Genomic DNA, 11,587 nt, shown 5'->3' on the forward strand with positions numbered 1-11,587 from the left:
AATATTTTTCAGAATCATGTTATACTACGCACACCTCTACCCCATAAAGCACTGAGTAAACAGGCTGCTGTTTTAATACTCTTCGTGCAAAGTTTCTTTTGACTCTCTGAACGGAGTATCCATACACTGCCTTCAATGTACTGGCAGTGCAACTAAAGCACGTGTCATTTAACTCTAACTCTACATCTCTCAGTGATACTGTAGATGGCAATCTTTCCCTCTGACTCAACAGACTCACGGATAGTGATTAACCCAAGTCATAAGTGTTGCAATATGTTTCACACATTTAAAAAATGATGATCCGAATAATAGGACCATAATTTTGATGGGAGCACAGACACAGCCAATAAACCAAATAGGATATAAAACAAAGCGTCTAATTATTCTTGGCGGAACCATGCAAGAAACTTGTTTAATCAGTGACAACAGTCAATCAAAATTGTGCCAAATGTTTGATCTGGGACCAACTTCAGCTTTAACATATATCTCAACATTTCAGTAGCAGGGAAAAGCATAAGCATTAAACATGTTCTTGAAGAACAGAGAAGTGAAAATGTGAAAGAACAAAGTAAAAGCATGATATTCACAACTGACACCATTAGATATTTGCCATTTTCGCAATGAAAAACAATCCAATCAAATCAAACAAAAGCAACTGCAGAACTAACAAAATAACAATAACTGCTTGTTCAGGAATACAGATTCATAACTTCAACTGAAAAACAGGCTAAAGTAGCTTGGTATTGCTCACATATATTGTATGAAAGTCTTGCAGGGTGGCATGAGTGGGGGTGGTGGTGGTCTCATGGGTAAGTTTTGAGTATTTTGTATGTGGGAGGGATAGAAAAAGCTTCAGGAAGCACTGACATGCATCTGGCACATTGTTAGGAGAGAGAAAAAATAGTTTGAGTTATACAAGTTGCGATTGAATTACATTCCATCTCCATTTGCCCCGAGAACCGAAAATGTGTTCAAGATTGGCCAATGTTATTAAAGATCAATTTCCAATTCAATAAAAAAGATAAATCAGAGTTACAACGATATTAAAAAGACCATGTGTGCTATTCCAACAGTTTCTCCTGATTTTGCTCAATCACTGATTTGTTTGGACAATAATATAAACCTAATGCAAAAAGAGATGATTTATGCTAATAATTCCTCACAGATTCTTCTGCTCAATCAGATGCACGCGAGATTCACGGCTATCTGTGATGCAAATAAAATTTAATAAGAGAAATAAAGTGACTGTCGACATGTCCAAACAGAGAGGCGTGTTAAATCATGTGCACAATGAGATATCAAAGGGGATTTGTCACATCTGAATCCACTTTGCGGTACAGTATGGCCGCCATCTGCCAGCAATATCAGCATGGAGCAAGCGAACGCATGTGATTCGAGTGGCTCACTGTGCCTCGAGAGCTCTGCCCACTTCTTTTTTGGGCGTCTCGTTTGATCTCCTAATGAGCCAAGAGGAGCCCACACAGCTGGCTATGATGTGCTACAAAGATGAGGGGTTAGAAGCCGTCCACCAAACAAGAACCCTGGATTACCATGCGCTATTCTGAGCGGTTTGTCACCAGACACTCGCGCTGGATTTCCAACCAGCTCAAACGCTGATGATGTGATAAGCCGAACGTAACCAAACCCTTATCTGCTGATGGCGTGATAGGCCGAGCTCCTAACGAGGTTGACAGCGTAATCCAGTGTGGAGAGCTCGTCAAAAACTGCCAGTGTATTGAAAAAGGCCAGTTACAACACAACCAGACAAGTAGTCGCGCAAAAAAATGAGCCAGCAACACTTTTCCCCCCTCACGGCGAATTATAAGTGATGACACGGGACAAAGAAACCATTGTTGACTGGTAATGTAAACACGAAGAGACACTGAGCTCCAGGGCTTTAATGATATCCAAATGACTCCAATTCAGATTCATACAGCCCTGGGATTATGTAACGTGCTACATGAGTGTTTTTTCTCCGCTTCTTTCTCGTCCCGCATTCTTTCGACGGTTGAGAGGAAAAGTACAGCCACTTAAGTCCCTGGATCAGGGCTCCATTTCACAGTGGTGCATTTTTTGAGACACTTAATTATGGCTTTATGTGGGGAGCAATTTGATGGGGCTATGGAGGCTTCCAATTTTTAAATAGTTACTTTCCATCCTTGGCACGCTTCAGGAGAACATGCGCACGAGCGAGCGGGATTGTGATGATTCGTACGCAGAATTCATAGCCTTACCTCATCAGGAAGACCTTCTCAACATCCTTTCAACCCCCAGATTTAATCTGAGCCCATAATTGCCATTTTGTCATTGACTGGTTAGTGACATCATCACTGCAGACGAGACCTTCAGGACTTTGGGTTGCCAGAGAGGCACAAGAACTGGCTCGGAGAGCAAATTGGACCCATGTTATGGTCACAAATTTCAGGAACACGATGGTTTTTTTTTTTGGAAGCGTGCTGGCGTTCGTTATGGAAAGTGGAGTGGGGGGCCTGTGGTGGTGGTGGTTGATGGAGATGTGGGGGCTGGTTTTGGGGGGGGTGGTGGTGGTGGCAGGCTACAAAGACAATTTCCTTTTTGCTCTCATTGGCATGACTGTCTGCCGCCTCTAGCCTTCATGGAGGTCCTTAATTGATTGAGATCACTTGTACATAAAAATAGGAACAGAAAAGGAACTTTTGCGGCTTGTGAGGGGGAAAAGGGGAATAAAAAGACTGGTAATATGTGACAAAGGCTCCCATTAAAATACCCTTAACATTGAAGTCAAGTATAGGAGATGGAGGGCCGTCGCCATGGTGATGGTTTGGAAATTTATCGTTTTCTTGACTTTCAAGTACTGTGTTAGTGTGCGACTAGTTCTGTATCAGTTTCACTTGCCCCGCATGAATTGTGTGCGTTGAAAAAGTGTCACTAATATTTTGACGAGGCTACTTTATAACCAGCATTTGGCAGTGGATAGAAATAATATATATATATATATTATTTTATAAATATAAAGGAAATGATAAATAGCATTTATATATGAACTGAGTTATATATATTTTTACCTACTGCTTGCAAACTTCTTTGCATAATGAGGTAACCATAGCAAAAGTAAGCTGTCCAATCATGTTACGAAAACATATCGACAAAAAACATACCCACTATCATTGATACAGTTTACATCACAAAATATACATTTATTAAAGATTTATATTTTTTAAAAAAAGTATTTCATATATTTAGGGCCAGATTCACTAAACATGGGCAAGTTAACATTAGAGGGCAATTCCATAAAAGCACCGGAGGGAGGGGAAAAATTCTGCGGGTGATTTACTAACAATGCGCACACTAAAGAACACAGGCAGCCAGATAATTTTCATAATGACCAATCTACCAAGAGCAGCACAAATTACCGCCTGCTTTAAGACATGTTTTTTGGGGTGTTGTTAAATAATAGCGCAAATACCAGTAATTTGACAAGCGCAAACTTTAGTAAATCCCATTATGTGATTCATTTTAATACTCTCCTCCCATAAATTTTGAAAGCTCCTACAAATGTGTATTCAATAAGATCAGGCACCAAAAACACCACATTTTTCTGTGCTAATTCTTCACTGCACATCTTTAGTAAATCCTGACAGTACTATTTCAACACCAAAAGTTTGTAAATAAGTTTGATAACGCCTGTTAGTAAATCTGACCCTAAGCTTACTGGTCTAGAGACGCCAGCAGATTTTTTATTTTATTTTTTTGTGAATCTTTCTGCCTTTTTCATAGTTTTTACATAGTCTTTGTCACTTTATGAGTCATCAAATCATTGAATAGATTCATTCAAAACACTGAATGATTTAATGGTTTGCTCAAAGACTGTCAGTAGTTTTGTTTCTGAATAAATCAGTGTTTTAAATGAAGCAGTTGATCAAATGATTTAGTGGCTTACTCATAAAGATGTTCTATAGTTTTAAAACTGAATGAATCAGTAGCTTGAATTAATCGATTGACTGAATGATTCAACAGCTCACTTATAAAGATGCTCACTAGTTGTGCTCCTGAATGAATCAGTGTTTTGAACAAATTGGTCAATCCAATGATCCAATGGGTCCACTCATAAAAACTGTCACTAGTTTTGCTACTGAATGAATGAGTGTTTGTAAATGAATCGAATGATTGAATTATTCACTTTTTATACCGATGCACCGAGCTAATCTGTGAATCTTCCCATCCCTAATTTGGACTAGGGCTCATGATTAGCGGTAAATCCCCATCACCTGCTTTCAAATGGAGCTGCAGTTAATACACAGAGCCGTAGTTCACTGAGAAGCTACGCTATGTAGAGTTCATTATTGAAGATGAATCGCCTTTGATAATGAACTCGATATAGCGTAGCTTCTCAGTGAACTACGGCTCTGTGTATTAACTGCAGCTCCATTTGAAAGCAGGTGATGGGGATTTACCGCTAATCATGGAACCGGCTTTACTGACGAGATGCGCATGATCATATCGTTCGATATATTGTCCAGCCCTTATTCAGTGGCTCACTCATAAAGACAGTCACTAGTTTTGTTTCTGAATGAATCAATGTTTTGAACAAATCAGTGAATCGAATGATTCATTGGCTCATTAATAAAAATGGTAACTAATTATGTTACTGAATGAACCAGTGTTTTGAACGAACCAGTTGGTCAAATGATTCAACAGTTCACTCATAAAGACGGTCAATAGTTCATTCACCGATTCCCTGAATGAATCAAAACACTGGTTTCATTCAGCAATGCCATAACTGTGTGTTGCTCAGACAGGCACAGTGGTTAATTCTACTTGGAATACAATTAAAAATAAAATAAAATAAAAAATTAACTGTGTAATGCAAGTTACTCAATACTAACATCTTGTTTATTAAACTCAAAGTATTATTGCTTAACAGGTAAAATAGTGCCATTTGAGCACAGTTTCTATTGTTTTATCATCCAAAACCTCACAATACATTCACATTCACCCTACAAAAGGGGTCTTTTCCCTTTACATGCATAGATTAGGGGTTGCATTTCCAACTGATATCTGCTGTGTAATTGAGCGAGTGTGGATTAGTGATTTATTCAGCAGAGTCTGAGGTATAATCAAGGGATCAGTCTATAGCAGACCCTCACACCAGGCACTCTTGGACGAGGGTCGGGTATCACTTCTGTACAAGAGCGTGCTTATTTTGGACCAGATTAACCTTGAGAATTCCACTTCACACTTTCCCCTTCCGCTGTGGATTGCACGGCTCTACTTCCTCTCTGAAACGGCCCGGTTAGTTGAAAAATATTTATAGTTATTACGCCGTTCTCATGTATCCACAGTCAGTTAGTTCTATTTTGTGTAAGGTAAAACTAATAGCAGATTTATGTGGGGGGATTTCACCTCATCCCGGAGTAAATTGAGGATGATTTATTGGATGTATAATATGGACTACTGATGGTTTAAGTAACTGGAGGACAACCCAAACAGGCAGGTATCCAGAAAGCAACTCGCAAGGGGAACTATCACCTATCACCTCGCTGCTGTACAGCTCTGGCTTTATTTCGCTGTTTGGATGCAGGAGGGCACATGCTCAGGTGTTTAAAATAGAAAAAGTCTGGCTGAAAGGAAAAAAAGAGCAGCTGCAAAGAGTTGCTTTCTCTTGAACGTAAACCTTAGGAAAGCGGTAAAATATAACCTGGCCATATGTGCACAGCAATGAATTAAATGAATTATTCCAGAACGTCAAATGTCTGTGGAACCAGGTGATTTGCTTGGCTACTGGTCTGATATTTCTTTTGCATAAAAAATAAGGCTGCCATTGTTTGCTCAAAATCAAATCATTCTCATGGGGAGCAAACCTGTCCAGCTTTCTATTCTTTCAAGACATTTCAACTAGAGTTGGTCGTTCCCGGTGCTTAAGGGAAAATGGTAACGCAACCCAAAAACCTAAGTAAAAAAAAAAAAAAAGTTTAGTCTTCCCAGTCTCCGACTCTCATGGTTACTGCAACAAGCGAAATGTGATAGCAGGGAGGTAATTGAGAGAAAATGCTACTGCAAGTATAGGGTAATGATGCTGCCGCAATGACTTAAAGGTTTGGGAATATTTTCTTTCGGAACCGACTCCAGCCTGCAAAGATTATATTCATCCTCAGCACTGGAAGTTGACTGAATGTGTTTAAATGGCCAAAAAAGTAATAGGTTCTCAACACGCAGACATCTCTTTTTATATCCACAGCAAGATAAAAAGTTCTTGTGTCACTTTGGATCAGTTTAATGTGTCCTTGCTGAATAAAAGTATTCATTTAAAAATAAAGTGCCCCTATTATGGATTTTTGAAAATTACCTTTCATGCGGTGCGTAACACATCTCTAATTGAATGAAAAACATCCAGTTTTAAAACTGAAAGTTCACCGTGTATAAAGTTATTGTCTCTCAAAAGAAAGAGTAGACTCTGAATCATTGAAACAGTTAGTTTTTAAAAGCTGTTTTAATGTTGATGTCAACATGAAACATAAGCATATTGGTCACATTGGTCAAATGAAAATGCAAATTTACTCTTTGCCACTAGGTGCCACTTTTGGAGCGGTAAAAATATGTAGCTGTTTCCCCAGTAAGGCTGTACACATAGCAGCACTGTGCTTACAAACGCCGCTTTATCAGGCATTACAGGCTCATGATAAAATGAAAATTAGACCTATCACCGCAGATTAGCCTCACACAAAGGAGAGGTTTAGAAAAATGTGTCATTGAGCGAATCGTTTGGGAGTCGTTGAGCAAGTAAGGTAAAAATAAATGCAATTAATAAGACAATGAAAGAGTTTTTTTTTTTTTTTACCTTGCATGCATGCCATCATGTTATTGGGGACTCCCAAAACCAAAAATTGATTGCATGATGTCATGTTATTGGGGACTCCCAAAACCAAAATAAGTATTTTGTGTATCAGTTTTACAGTTCAAATCAACTTTTTCATATTCAGAGCTAGCATGGGATTGGTTTTTTACTGATGGCTTCACTAAAATATTATTTCTCTGTCTGCACAAAAATGACATGCGGATATTCTCGAGGCACCCCTGAATATGATACACAAGTGAACGTGTTCCAATAGATTGAAATGTTTAATGACTTTTGCAGCTCTTTTCATGCAGCTACACTGAAACTACAGTAAAAGCAAAAGTCTTTGCTTCATGCAAAAGTTGGAGCAATTTTTTTTCTGCAGCAGCCCAAAATGCGCACCACATTTTTGAAATCCAAATGATATCTAATTTAGGGTGTTGAACCAAACTCAGAAGAAATTCAGTTCCTGAAGGAACATTTGACTGACTTCCCGAATCCCATTGGGAGAATTTATATTATTGATAATCGCTGCACTTTAGGAGAGATATGCCTGTGGTTTTGCCTGCGACATACCAGTGCAATCTAGACATTTTCAGAACTGAACAAAAATGACTCTTTGGCATTTAACTGCAGGGATCTCAGATGTCTCAAATTCACTGCGCGTTGTGTTCCTCTTTTTATTTAACTCCTAAACTAGAGGGGTTAAACAACAATAAAACGTCTGAATTAAAAAAGCCTTACAGCATGCAAAATTGTGACTTTTTGAAATGCAGTATTTATTCTCTACACCTAATGATAATTTTATTAGCATTATTAATAAAAAATGATAACATTTTATATTTTTATATAGGGTATTTAATAAATAAATCATGAAATAACAAAACTTTCTAGTAAAACTTACTCCAATAATCTTTTTTTTTCTCTCCATAAGATACTGTGACTGGGGGAAAGATGTAATAATCCTTGTGAAGAGCTCCTCTAGACATCAAGATCTTGATCTAAATGTGCAACACATCTAAGTCTAATTAAATCAACATAAGTTACTTTGCTGATTAAAAACCCCGGAGGCCATCCAATTACACTAATTATACATGTTTATTGTCTAACTGGCTTCAGGGCCAGACTGTCAGATCTTTATAAAACACCAATTTCACCAATCGAATGGAAATAAATCACACAAAACCGAATACGGGGAAAACTTTCTGTACTTTAAAAACAGTAGCCCTCCTATGAACTTCCCCTCGAGGAACTATAAATCAATGCTTCTCAACCCAACATGTGCAAGTCTGTTCTGATTGGTTTGGAGACATAGAGATAACAGCAAAAACAAAACACTAAATGCAAATGATATGCAAATGTGAATTTTCCTATTCAGTATGTTAGTTTTTTTTATTTCTTTTTTCTTTTCTTTTTTTGCATATTTGATAACATTAGCTAAATGTTGTGAAAAAAAGAGAAATACATACTTTCCTACACGTTAGGTTCTGAAATAAAACCAGTTTGAGAACCACTACTCTAAATAATGTCTAAGCCTGAAAAACAACAAAAACAAAAAAAAACTTTTTTGGTCCCAATTCTGAGGAAAAAACTGTGAGATGCAATGTCAGAATCACAAAGATATAAGTTCAAAATTCTTATTTTTTTTCTAGCAATTATGAGTTTACATCTCTCAATTCTGCCTATTTTATTTTTAGAATTCGAAGTTTTACATCTCACAATTCTGGTTTTTTTTGTTTGTCAAAATAAAAAGGTAACTTTTTTTATCTCAGTGACTTTTTTTTTTTATCTCAGAACACTTTTTTCTTGCAATTGGGAATTTATATTTCACATTTACGATTTTTCTTCTCAGAATTGTGAGTTTTATGTTGAAATTGCAAGTTATAAATGTACAAATTGCTTTGTTATAAATTTGCAAGTTGCGAGTTAAAATGTAGGAATGGACTTTTTCAAAATGATGTATAATCTGTTTTATGTTTTCACCACAGAATAAAAAATAAAAAAGGTAAATATGACCTTATCACACAGCACCTTTTTTATGTCACAATTCAGTTTTTCTTCTCAAAAAATGCAAGTTTATATCTCACAATTTGTGACTTACAAGCTTGCAATTAGTTAAACCTCACAATTCTGAAAAAAAGTCAGAATTGTGATTTGGGAGATATAAAAAGTCAGAGTTTACATATTTTTTAATCCTATGCCAGAAACAACATTTCCATAGCACATAGACCCAAACACAAAAAGAATGCACACACTTAGCATGATGACACGTCACCTAGACTTGGGTTAACCGTACTGTAATTCTGAAGCCCTGAGGGTGTCCCATTGGCCATTTGGTTGCTGTTTACCAATGAGATAAATTCCACTGTCCTTGAAGGGGAAGGTCATCGGGCAGCATGTGGGCTGAGTGTGTATACCGGTGGTCAAGTGTAGGTTGGTATGAACATGTGGCTAGAGCGTTGTCACATATATGTGGGATTGTTTTAAGGTCTATTTGAATACAGATGAGAACAGGCTGCTTTGTTTCCACACAGGGTCTTCCGGCCGTTTGTTTCTTAATTCATTGTGATTAAAAGAAAAATTGTGAAATTGCAAAGCAACATGGTGCCAGTGAGCCAAACAATAAGATCAAAGGCATCTTTATAAGCTACAATATTTGGTGAGATCTTCATATTTTCACACTCTTTGACAGTTTCTTTCTTATTTTAATTTTTTTTTGTAATAACAACAATTACCACTTTAAATACGCTGTTCCCACAGTTTATTGCTTTTTAAGTTGTGATTAATTTAAACTTTAGCAAATAACGAACGACAGACCAAAAAATATGACTAAAGAAAGCGCATTTATGTACGTCAAGTATAATCATTCCCAGACAAAATTGCCTTTCTTCTAAAGAAAAAAAAATGACATTAAGAAGAAAAAACACTGGCCTGAGTATTCTGCTGTCAGTTAAATCCCATCATTCTTTCTTTGAAGTGCATTTTCTCACAGAGAGTTTCTGTTGTCACTAAGACAATAGCCGGGTTTTCCATCCACATATTTATGTGCAATTTTGGGATACTGCATAAAAATCTTGCTAAAAACACCAAGACATCAAAACAATTTTTTCTACGATGGAAACATTTTACCCAAATGTTGCATGCTGCTCTGTTCACAAATTGTTTTTGCAATATTAACATTTTTTTTCAAGAAAATATATCCGCAAGTTACTGTATTTGGTGTGAGAGTGAGAGCACATCCCATAAAATAATTTTCCAGAAAAATATTAAGCAGCACAACTGCTACACAAATGTTCCTTTGAGCCGCAAATTAGCATATCATAATGATTTCTGAGAGAATCATGTGACACTGAAGAGTAATGATGCTGAAAATTCAGCTATGCATCACAAGAATATATTACATTTAAAAATCTATTCAAATAGAAAACAGTTCGTTTAAATGGTAATACCCTTTTTTCACAATATTTACAGTTTTTTTACTGTATTTTGATCAAATAAATGCAGCCTTGGTGAGCATATGTGACTTCTTTCAAACAAAAACATAAAAAAAAATCTAACCGGCCCCAAACTTTTGAATGGCATCCTATGAGTTTCTATCACAGAAACTCATTACAAATAAGCCCACTTGTAAAGTTCCATGCTTAGGATGCCCTCTTAGTAGCCAGTTGACAGCAGCTCACTAGCTTTTGGAAAAGAGCTGATGTGAAAAAACAAAACAAAAAAACTTACACTATGCTTTAAATCCTCTGGGAAGATTCTTGTTAAATCAGTGTTTTTGCCATTCTCTCTCGCCTAAGAGAGCAGACATTCCATTTCCCACATACACATCAAACAACACAGAGACATGCACGCCACAACCAACAAATCAACTAATGTGCTGTAATTACATGTTACAGCTTTGACGTGCCTAGTATTTGCTGCCCATGCATATTTACTCTTACTATTCAAGAACATTCAAGAGCATCTAAAATAAAACTCAGGAGGACATGCTGGAGTTTAACGCCTGTCCTGTTTGACTGAAGTTCAAAGTGCTGATTTGAAGGCTTTAAAGGGTTTTCTCTCTTTATCCCGTCTGAATATGTGTTGAGTAAAAGTGAATTGAGAGCTGAAAAGAAGAACCCTGCCCCATGCGTGGATTTCCCAGGACACTGTTAACGCAACATCAAAGGCAATTACCCAACGCAGTGCCAAGGTGTGCGCTCTCCTTCCCTCTCTCTGGGCTTTGTGCCGCGTGCATATTTTCATTTCAGGCTTTGTGAAAGTGTGTGTGGGCCGCTGTAGGCGGGGACGCCTCCCAGAAACCTTTGTGTCCGGTGCGGGACACAGCGCAGGGTGGCATGTCAGTGATTCGAGGGGGGTTTTTACAACAGATAGGGGCCTTTTGTGCCGAGTGTGATTGAGCTATCGCGTTTAAACACGTGTGGAGGAAACAAGACGAGGGCGATGAAGACGACACAAAGGCCTCCACCAAAGCAGATGGGTAGTGTCTTGATCTGGCTGTTTGTCTCCTGTGACATACTACTGCGCCAGCTTTGAGGCGCAAGGTGATCCTTTTTTACTTCTTCCTGTTCGTGTCACTGGGCCACTCAGATTACAGCATTAGGCTTGTGTGGGTGTCCACAGCCAGGGCTGGAGTCCCAGTGCCAACAAACTACTCTTCAGGTGTGCAACTGATCCATTTAACACCTCTACGCTTAAGGGGGTGTGTGGGATGGTAATTGACCCAAATTAAGAGATGGTACCTGTTGCATCGTGACGCTATATGTCCAGCTA

This window comes from Cyprinus carpio, unplaced genomic scaffold (assembly GCF_018340385.1).
Source record: "Cyprinus carpio isolate SPL01 unplaced genomic scaffold, ASM1834038v1 S000006759, whole genome shotgun sequence".
NCBI lineage: Eukaryota > Metazoa > Chordata > Actinopteri > Cypriniformes > Cyprinidae > Cyprinus > Cyprinus carpio.